The sequence below is a fragment of the Lactuca saligna genome, chromosome 3 (genome assembly GCF_052625555.1).
Source record: "Lactuca saligna cultivar CGN05327 chromosome 3, ASM5262555v1, whole genome shotgun sequence".
NCBI lineage: Eukaryota > Viridiplantae > Streptophyta > Magnoliopsida > Asterales > Asteraceae > Lactuca > Lactuca saligna.
In genome coordinates, this window is record NC_136419.1 from 108,303,550 (window position 1) to 108,314,626 (window position 11,077).

Here is an 11,077-nt window from a genome sequence, read left to right on the forward strand (position 1 = left end):
TCTAGGTTGGTTTGGAGCCATGTGATCAGAAAGTGATAGCTTTGGGGCAGGATTGAGAGTGTCCTTGCCTTAAACCTTCATTTTTAGCTTGTTGGAGCGTGTTGAGCCTTGTATGCATGTAAAGTTGGAAACTTTACATGTGAATCTAGCCCTAGGAGTCCAGATCAATGTATTGTAAGCAATAGAATGGCCTGAAATCGTCTAAAAGAAGATGTCACGTTTGGACTCGGCAAGTTGGAAGAACAACTCGGCAAGTCTGTTGAAGATTGCGTTGGAATCGGCAAGTATATGCTTGGACTCGGCGAGTCTGGTCGTGAAGTCCTAACTTTTTCTGGTTGAGTTGTGAATCGGTGAGTTGAGGGATGACTCGGTGAGTTGAGCAGGAAGGGACTTAGAGTTTGTTGGACTCGACGAGTCTTGACCTGACTCGGCGAGTTGAGTCGTGTCATGGGAGTTTCTGCGCATAGGAACTCGATGAGTCAACAGGTTGACTCGGTGAGTACGGTAAACCAGGAAGGTTGACTTTGACTCGGACCAAGGGTTGACCAGTTTGACTTCCAAGGGTATTTTGGTAATTGTTGGTGTTTATTGGTTTTGGTTATTTGGTATCGACCAGTGGTGGAGTTCGTGCTGGTAGTCGGAGCAGCGTGGTCTTATTTCTTCAAGTGGGCAGTTGCAGGTGAGTTATCCTCACTATATCGACAAGGTCTGAGGCACCAAGGTCTTCCCATTATCGAATGGGAATCCGAGTAGTTGTTTTTTATGTTATTGCTTTACTATGTCTATATCCTGGTAGTTAGGATGGTATATGTTAGAGACCTGGTTAAGGTCGGTATCCTAGTATATAGGATGATGCTATCTTAGTGATCACTTAGGTCGGTATCCTCGTTAGAATGTTGCTATGTTATGTGATCTGCTAGATCGGTTGATTAGTTATGGATTGGGGTTGGGTTGAGGCGGGCGTGCATTGTGTTGTAAGCCAACATACCCATGTTGGACCTGTTAGACTGAAGGCCCGGCCAGCGGTCCGGATAGGCTGAAGGACCCAAGAGGGCGGACTAGACGTGCCTAGGCTCGGAGAGTGGACCAGACAGATTGAAGACCCGGTGCGGGTGGACCAGTTATATTATAGAATCAGAGAGTGGACCAGGTGGACTGAAGGTCCGGTGCGGGCGGAGCAGTCATATTGTAGAATCGGAGAAAGAGTGGACCGGGTGGACTGAAGGCCTAGTGCAGGCGGACCAGTCACACTGTAGACTCGAGATGCATGGCTATTCTGTTTATGATATGATATGATATGTGTATGGTATTGTGGTTGGTATTTTGGGGGTAACTCACTAATCTTTCAGGCTTACAGTTTCAGTGTATTGTTTCAGGTACTTCAGGAGATCGTGGCAAGGCGAAGGTGTGATCGTACCGCTCCTCGGTTTTATGTTGATGTTCTGGGATACTCTGATAATAAAAGAATTGAAAACCTTTTTGTAATAACTTAATGAATATGGGTTGTTTTTGAAAAGTTTAAATTGATTGTAATTTTTTTTGGATGTTACAAGTTGGTATCAGAGCCTTGGTTTGAGTGAATTGGAGGAACATTCATGTGAATTCAGTCTCAAGTCAAGGAGAGTTTTCAAAGTGAAATTGAAATGGTTCTAAAAAATAACTAGAGGAGGATGCGGATGTACGATCAGCCGGAGCCAGTAAATAGACCCCAAAATACCATACAAGTTATTTGATTATGTGATATGTTAGAATAGCATGCTAGTACTAGGCTAGGGATCTTAAGGAATTGCATGATAGAATTGCCTGATTATATGATGCTTGCTAGCCTAGGGCTCCCTGTTATGTGAGGTAGTTAGCAGTTCCTCTAGAGACGAGGATTGAGTGTTTCCATGTATATGTTTATCACTAGGGTGTTATGGTGATACATGATATAAATATGGGTAGGTGTGGAAGGTAGTATGGGCCCTTACTCCTGAAAGCATAGGACCTATACACGTATCAAGGAAGTCACAACCCTTGGGTCGGGTTGGGAGTTGGTTCCCGGGTTATTGGGTAGGCATCTGATTTTCTTGCGGTGTATTTTTAGTATGGTGGTTACGAGGCATGCCGAGGGTGGATCCGGGTCAGGATCGGGATCAGGAGAGGGCGGTCAGGGTGGATCAGAACCACCCGAGGTCATTGGTCAGATGAGTACGGATGACTTGTATGCTAGGATTCGCGAGATCATGGATGATGAGATTGCTGCTATGTTCAGGGCGGAGATGCTAGATATGTATGGGTCGATCAAGACCGCCGTGGTTGAGTATTTTGATGAGCGCTATGCAACTATCGCAGAGATGGCTGTCGTGGCAGCTGCAACAGCTATAGCAACGATAGGCGGAGGAGTCGGTCGGGGTTTTCAGTATCGGGATTTCGATAATACGAAGCCCCCTACTTTTGATGGAGTTTAGGATCCGATCATTGCTATGAGTTGGTTGTCGGATGTGGAGGGATGTTTCTTCACGTGTTCATGTCTTGCGGATCAGAGAGTGAGGTGTGCTCTGAACCTTTTGAGGCTTGGGGCGAAGGATTGGTGGAGGTTGACTACGTGATCTTATTCAGATGCGCAGTAGGCTCCGGTTACATGGGATTAGTTCCAGGAGATGTTCAGTACCCGTTATGTTCCACGGGTTGAGAGGGAGAGGTTGGCTCAGGAGTTCTTGGAACTGAAGCAGGATTCGGAGTCAGTGACGGAGATCAACAGGATGTTTACTGAGAGGGCGATGATTTGCCCTGAGTTTGCTTTGAAGCAGGCTCAGATGTCCCGATATCTGAGTATGCTCAAGAGGGGTATCAGGCAATTTGTGTCTACGCAAAGGTGTGAGACCTTACTGGAGTTGCAGGAGGCCGATCGGCAGCGTGAGTTGGAGATTGAGTTGCAGATGAGAGAGCAGAGGCAGGCCCCGACACTAACGCAGCCAGCACCGAAACGATCCAAGACCGTTGATTCTAGGTTGGGAGGTCAGAGTAGCCGCACTTGCGAGAAGTGCGGGAAGGGTCATACCGGAGTTTGTAGGTCTAGTGGTGGGTGCCACAAGTGCGGGAGAGAGGGGCATTATGCAAGGGATTGTCCACATTCAGCCCCGGTTCAGGATTTGAGGATTTGTTATCATTGCCATCAAGTTGGTCACTTGAGGGCCAACTATCCACAACTCGTTTCCAAACCAGTGCAGGTTCCAGCACCGACCACTTTGAGGACTACTGGACGGGGCCAGGGTGGAGTGGAGCCTCCGAGGGCTCAGGGGTGTGCGTTTCAGATCACAGCAAAGGAGGCCAAGGAAGAGCCGAATGCAGTTGCGGGTATGTTTTCATTTCGTTGTTGTCTGGTTATCTGGTTATTTATGTAGTGTTGTATTTTATTCATTGTTCCACGTGTTTCATGGTTTAGTTGGGAGTGTTAGTAACTAGGAGTTGTAGGCGGTTAGAATCCATGGGATTGATGGTAAGAATTTGGTTGTATGATCTTGTTGTCGGGTATAGCAATTGTGTTTTGAGAAGTGTTCAGTGGGGAGTCGAACTCCCTTAGAGTTTGTGATGTGCGATGTCGGGAAGTGATTTTTTGGATGTTGCTCGTTTAAAAGGAAATCTGTTCATGGATAAGAGGAGTATGTTGAGTAGGGATGATTGATTTATGTTAGTTGAGTCACCGGTGGTTGGTAGTTAGTGCTCTAAGTGGGGAGATTTGGAAAATTTGTAGGAGGATCGACAAGCATTAGAGGTCGATTAGTGGTTTGGGATTCAACAGTGTTTCAGTCAGGCAAGAGTGTGGGATGGTTCGAGTAAGTGACAGAAAAATGGGGCGGGATACAGACCAAGGTTTTCGGAAAAGGTGATTGGTTGTTGTGAGGCCTAGGACTAGGCCGAGATTTGAATAGATGGGATGGAGTTAGAGTTTTGAACCCCTAGAGGGCTAGAACAATATGTACGGGAGAGATTCCTAGGAAGGATAGTTCGGGATGATGTATGATAGTCTGAGCGGTCTGGGGAGACTGAAGGCCTATGGGCATACCAGTCAGGCCGAAGGCTCGGAGAACGGTCCAGACAGGCTGAAGGCCCTGGAGGGTGGTCCAGATATGCTGAAGGTTCTGAGAGTGGTACAGATTGGCTGAAGGCCTAGTAAGGCGGTCTAGTCATGCTGAAGACTCTGTATGTGTTGATAGATGTATATGAGGAGATGGATTGAGTAAGTTGCGATGCAATAACAAATAGTAGGTCTGGCCCGGGGTATTGATCATGTTAGTGGAAGGCAGTGCATGGACCCGAGAGTCCTTCCGAGCAGATTCAGAGTGTGTGTGATGCATGGAATAGCAGTTACTCTACGAGGGAATAGTGTAGAGTGGGCTGTGAGCAGTGTCGCACTTGTTGAAGTAACGAGATTTTCAAGTAGACTTCCTTGGATAAGGAGAAGGAAAGGTATGTAACTCCAGGATGGTGTGTTGGTTTACGGAAGTGAAAGCAGAAGTGAGAATGGATGGTTGAGAGTATTGGAATTATGGTTGTTGGGCATTATGATTGTGCCAGTGGTATGGAAGCACATTCGGATTGGGTGTCTGTTGAGGTTGCGGAAGAATTTTCGGTAGTGTAGAACCAGAGGAGTTCGGAAGGGATGTAAGGATGGAGCCTTAGATTTTCTATATGGTTGTGATCAGGAGGATATGTATGTAGCGGTAATTCATCCTGGGGATGTCTGGAGGTATCGTCAGTGTGTCAGGTTTTTCTATCACAAGGATGTTAGAGCAGGTTCAGCATGCGTATGTGATTGCAGGGGAGAGCTTATAGGAGTTGCTCAGGGGCTGAAGGATGTGCCATCCTGTCAGCTCGGAAAGAAACGAGTTGGATTCGGAAAGGAAAGCGGGATAAGTCCTAGAAGTGAATTCGATAAAGGATATGCCTGTCAAGGAAAGGGGTAGCAGCTTGGTACTGGGTCAGGACCAGATGGTTCGGGGTGATATCTAGCTTCGTAAGAGTCAAGTGATTGTTGTGATTTGGAGTGATGAAAGTATCATCGGGTGATCACTGGTTAATAAGGGTTGTTATTAGAGAAAGAAGCTGGCGGCTGGCTTGAATTAGTTGTCGTAACTCTGGGAGGGAAGAGTTGGACTTTATAGAGGTTTAATAGCGGTGTTCGGAGGAACCTGGGTCGATTGATACGAGGAGGTGCATTGTGGGAGTATTATCTGGAATGGTGTGTTGCAGCAGGCTTCGAGGATGAAGCCTAATTTAAGTGGGGGAGAATTGTAACATCCCAAATCAGAATCAAGAGTTCAGGGGGGTAAAGTGTAAGTTTGGAAAAGTGGAACTCGGCGAGTAGGAGTTGCAACTCGTCGAGTCTAAGCGCGTGTCGGTCACATGTTAAGTGACCGGACTCGCCAAGTCGGACGCTGGATGTGACATCCCCATTTTCACTGCTAGAAAAGACCGATTTTGTTTATGTTTTATAAAAATCAGAGTACGTCTTTTAATAAAATGTTGCGGAATTTGTTCCCAGAGAAACATGATAAATACGTTATTAAAACAATTTCAAAGAAACGTATTTTATTCATTTTAAAACGTTTGGGATGTCATCGTTAATACAAAAACATAAGCATAAATAGAACTTACATTTATTTACACTAGTGATCTACATCTCTTTAAATCTCTCAGTGTAATGTGACTTCATATCAATACCTGTGATATAAATAAACTGAGTGGGTCAGGTTGGGAAACCTGGTGAGTACATAGGGTTTTCAACCCACAATAATATAATTATTATGTTTAAACAATCAAACAATCAACCCAATTACCCATTCCCATTATCTTCTTTACTCTTAAGGATTTATCCTAAGAGTCATCTATCTTGCATTCTTTTATTCCGAAGTCCCTTACTTCTAGGGTTATAGGACTGACAATAAATCCATAGCTGCCAATGTTCGTTCATAAAGCACTAATTCCATAGCTGCTATAGTCTATTCATTGAGTACTAAATCCATAGCTACCAGTGTTTATCTAATAGCTACTAAGTCCATAGCTACCAATTCCTAATAGGTACAAAATCCATAGCTACCGGTGTTTGTCCAATAGGCACTAAGTCCATAGCTGTCGATGTTTATTAGGCACTAAGTCTATAGCTGCCAATGTTTATTTACATCATCTTTTATTTCTCATCATTCATCTAGCCATGTCATACCCAACATATTTGTATATATAAAATACGTATACAATTTAAATCATTTAAAACATGTAAAAAACGTTCGTCCAACATAGACAACAAGTATTCAGAAAATATGCACACATAGCATGTAGTTAATATAAAATACTTCATATCTATGTGTAAGATGAAAGGGACTATGCACTCACCTGAAAGGTGGTGTCTCAGCACTCGGACAACACTTCGATACTCTCAAAACAATATCCTTCGATAAAACCTAGTATCAGCACCACTAGGGTTTGGTCTAACGATAACCGCAACAAATTAATAGTCTAACTATTATTATCATCATATAAGTGTTAAATAACACTCAATATAATTCATAATAATAGCCTAAATAATTATTTCAAGGACCTAATAACATTCCTATAATTATTTGAAAGCTATATTAAAAGTTGCGTAAGCGTAGAACACTTACAGCGAATTTTATCGAAAACCGAAACTTTATTTGGAGCAGCGTTTCGAAACTGAAAGATACTTTTTCTCAGGACTCTGGGAGCCTCGGCGCTTCCTTTGGGAGTTAGGGGTTTTTCTAGGGTTTAGGAGGGGTTTGGAACCCTAGAGAGAGAAAGAAGTTATAGAGAGAAGTGAAAATGGTGTGGAAAGCCGACCATCTTCGCATCTATTTATAGGGGCTGGGGGCTTCGAACTACGCTGCACGTTCAACCGCTACACTGGGGGTAGTCCCGGATAAGGATGCCAGCTTCGCACAGCTGGCTCGCACTCGGACAGGACCCAGATAAGACCGGAGGGTACGCTTGGCGTACCGAACTCGGACGCGGGGTCTAAGGAGAAGGGTGACGTGTCAAGCTTCGAAGCGAGGCTTTCTTCAGCGATGGACAGTTCAGAACACGCCACGTCATCGATTTCGTTCCAGACTTCAGAATTTCGAATGCAATCTTAAAAAATTCGTAACTTTATCATACAAGCTCCGTTTTTGACATTCTTTATATCCACGGGAAGTTGGGAACGTACTCTACAACTTTTCTTTAGACTTCATCAGCTAATTTTGAATCGATTTTAAAGTTTATATTATTAATAGGCCGGGACAGGATTCGTCCGTTAAATTCTCATAACTTCTTCATGCGACGTCCATTTTTGCCATATTTTTCTCATTACTCTACTCTTAACGAGATCTTCGATTCCCGTTTAGGTTGTGTCAGCTAAAAACTGCTCGATCTAATATTTGAATTTCGGGCTCTACACTACTAATCCGAAACTTCGAAAAATTATAACTTCTTCATACGAAGTCAGATTTGGGCTTTCTTTTTATCGATGTTCTTAGTTTAACGTATTCTACGACTTTCGTTTATATCGCTAAGGCTAAAACTCGCTTTATCGTAAATTCACTATTTATGCTTCCCGGTGTCGTGCCGGTTTCGTCGCGAAACTTCGACGGGTCATAACTTCTTCGTTATAACTCGGATTTCGGCGTTCTTTATATGTACGGAAACCTTGTCACATATACTAAAACTTGGTTCAAATTACTTATTCTAAATAATATTTTGTTGAAAAGTAGTTTTGGACCCCTATTGCCTCTAAATTCACTAGCCTGGACCTACGGGCGTTACAATTATCTCCCCCTTAGGATGATTACGTCCCAGAATCATCAACGAAATAGGGCTCACATGATGACTCCATTTGTTATCTATTCATCCTAAGTCATAAGTTCGATGTTTCTTCGAACGAGTATCTAACTCTTAGACTCTTTGACTGTAGGCGGTGCTCGATCTTGCATACGCTCTATATCTCACGTTAGACTCTAAATTATGACCTTCAAGTCACAATGTTAATGCTGAGTTGATACGAACTTAAGATAAGTTCTTTTATTACTACAATGGAACAATGTGTTATATTCTAATGACCTATCATCGTTTGATGCATTGCTTGGACCCATGTCGTTTAGAGTCAAATTCCGGAACAGACTATACCTTCCTTCATGTTCTAATCACATCTTAAAAGGTAGCATTTCTAGCAACTGTCGCGATACCTCTACTGTTGACTTTGATTAATTCTTTTGGCTTAAGTCAGTACTACATCGAACTTGGTTCTCTGAACCACGTAACATACTTATCGTAGTCGGACTCAATTCGATATGACCACTCGGGTTGGTATATCAACAATCTTTTTAGTCATAACCGAAACGATGGTAACGACATACTTGAATAAAACATAATCAATTACTAGCTTCTTGGTAACCTTGTGACTTTCCCTGATCCAAGCATGAGTCATGTGCTTCCGGTAGTATATGCATCTACTACCTTTCACACCTACTCATACTCGTCCCAAGTATTGTCTCGCAGTTTTCCAAGTCACCATTCAAGAAAATCACATAACAGTTTAACACACCAGATAACAAAACGAAGATTTTATTATTTCTTGAAACTATTACATAGGTGTTCAAGTTCACCCTAGACTATGCCTCTAAGAGGCTAAATCATGTGGTTTTATCTATTAGGCTACCTCGTAACTCGATCTTCGGGTATAGATTCCTTATCCTTGGTTTCTTGCATTGTTTTCGGCTTCGTCGAGGATCATGTGGAATGCCCTTGGCCTTGGTGGCGTTTCTGGTCTTGCTTCTTTATTTTTCCTCGGGCAGTCTCTGGACATATGCCCCTTGCCTCCACATCCGTAGCATACTTTATCATTATGTGTGCAATCCTTGGAATAGTGACCAGTCCTTCCACACTTGTAACACGTCACTTCTTTGTTGCACTTACCATAATGCTTCTTCATGCATTTATCACACCATCTTGCTTCACTTCCATCTCCTCCTCCAAGCTTTGAGAAATTTCTTTCCTTGTTGGACATTGAAGTTCCTTCAAACTTCCGCTTCTCTCCTACCTTATCTTTTTCTAGACCCTTTTCTCTTATCTGGGCCTCTACATTCTTAGCTGCCGTAAAAGCTATTTTCAAGGTAGTTGCCATTTTGACCATTGGGCCAAAGTCTATGGGTAATCCGTTAGCAAACCTATCAATATTGGAGAGTTCAGTAGGCACCAAGTAGGGGAATAGCTTCATCCTCTCGGTGAATGTGGTGGCATACTCATTAAAACTCATCTTCCCTTTCTTCAGGTTCTGAAACTCGTTGTTTAGGTCTATCAGATCTATCTCCGAGTAGTACTGCATTTTCAACTGTTCCAAGAACTCTTCCCATGACATCCTTAAGGCTTCTCCTCGTGGCATCGTATCTACCAATAGCTTCCACCAGCTCAAGACTCCATCTTTTAGTTGTCTTACAACGAAGGCGATTTTCTGTTTCTCGTTACAGTCGCAGCTCTCAAACACCATCTCCATCTCAGAGATCCAATCCATAATCTCAACTGACTTCAGGCTCCATGAGAGACTCGATGGTTTCGCACCCAGGAAATTCTTGTACATTCGCCCATCCTTGTCGTTTCTCCCCTCCGAGCCTTCCCTTTATTCGCCTTGAGTCCGCACTTGACTCGCTTGGCGGCTGTAGTTCCCTTCCTCAGATTGTTCGGGAATTGGCTGGGTCGGCTCAGCATGTATGGTAGGTTCGTCCCTATTTTCGTGGAACATCTGTCTCGTTTCTTCCCTTTGTTCAGCTAGCATGGCTCGAATCATGCCTTGAACTCCAGCCATGGTGACTGGCTCAGGTGTAACTTCTTCTACAACAGGTATTTGCTGAACCACTGGGGGTTGAGGGGGTTGGTTCTTATTTCCATTTGCGTTTACATTTCTGCTACGGGTCCTTGCCATCTTGATCTATACACCGAATAAGGCGAATCTAGATCTTTATTTAGGATTGACATTTAAATCATCCTTATCACTCTGAAACTTTTATATGCTAGTTCTAATATCGCATTCGTACGTTTAGAATCCTAAACACATAAGGTTTCTAGATCCGGTCGGCAACAAACCATAGATCCGATCAAACTGTAGCATAACAAATCATTTAGCACGTAAAAGCAATTTAGGCATCATTCCTAAAATAAGCTAGTGCTCACACCTCACAATCATCACTTAGCATTCTAAGTTTAAGTCTAGAAATTTCCTACAAATTTCTAGTTCGCTTAAACTAATGCTCTGATACCAAGTGTGACATCCCCATTTTCATGGCTAGAAAAGACCGATTTTGTTTATGCTTTATAAAAATCGGAGTTCTTCTTTTAATAAAAATGTTGCGGAATTTGTTCCCAGAAAAACACGATATATTCGTTATTAAAACATTTTCGAAGAAACGTATTTTATTCATTTCAAAACGTTTGGGATGTCATCGTTAATACAGAAACATAAGCATAAACATAACTTACATATATTTACAGTAGTGATCTACATCTCTTTAATTCTCTTAATGTAATGTGACATCATATCAACACTTGTGATATAAATAAACTGAGTGGGTCAGGTCGGGAAACCTGGTGAGTACATAGGGTTTTCAACCCACAATAATATAATTATTATGTTTAAACAATCAAGCAATCATCCCAATCACCCATCCCTATTATCTTCTTTACTCTTAAGGATTTATCCTAAGAGTCATCTATCCTGAATTAATTTATTCCGAAGTCCCTTACTTCCAGGGTTATAGGACTGGCACTAAATCCATAGCTGCCAATTTTCGTTCATAAAGCACTAATTCCATAGTTGCTATAGTCTATTCATCGGGTACAAAATCCATAGCTACCAGTGTTTATCTAATAGCTACTAAGTCCATAGCTACCAATTCCTAATAGGTACTAAATCCATAGCTACCGGTATTTGTCCAATATGCACTAAGCCCATAGCTGCCGATGTTTATTAGGCACTAAGTCTATAGATGCCAATGTTTACTCACATCATCTTTTATTTCTCATCATTCATCTACCCATGTCATACCCAACATAT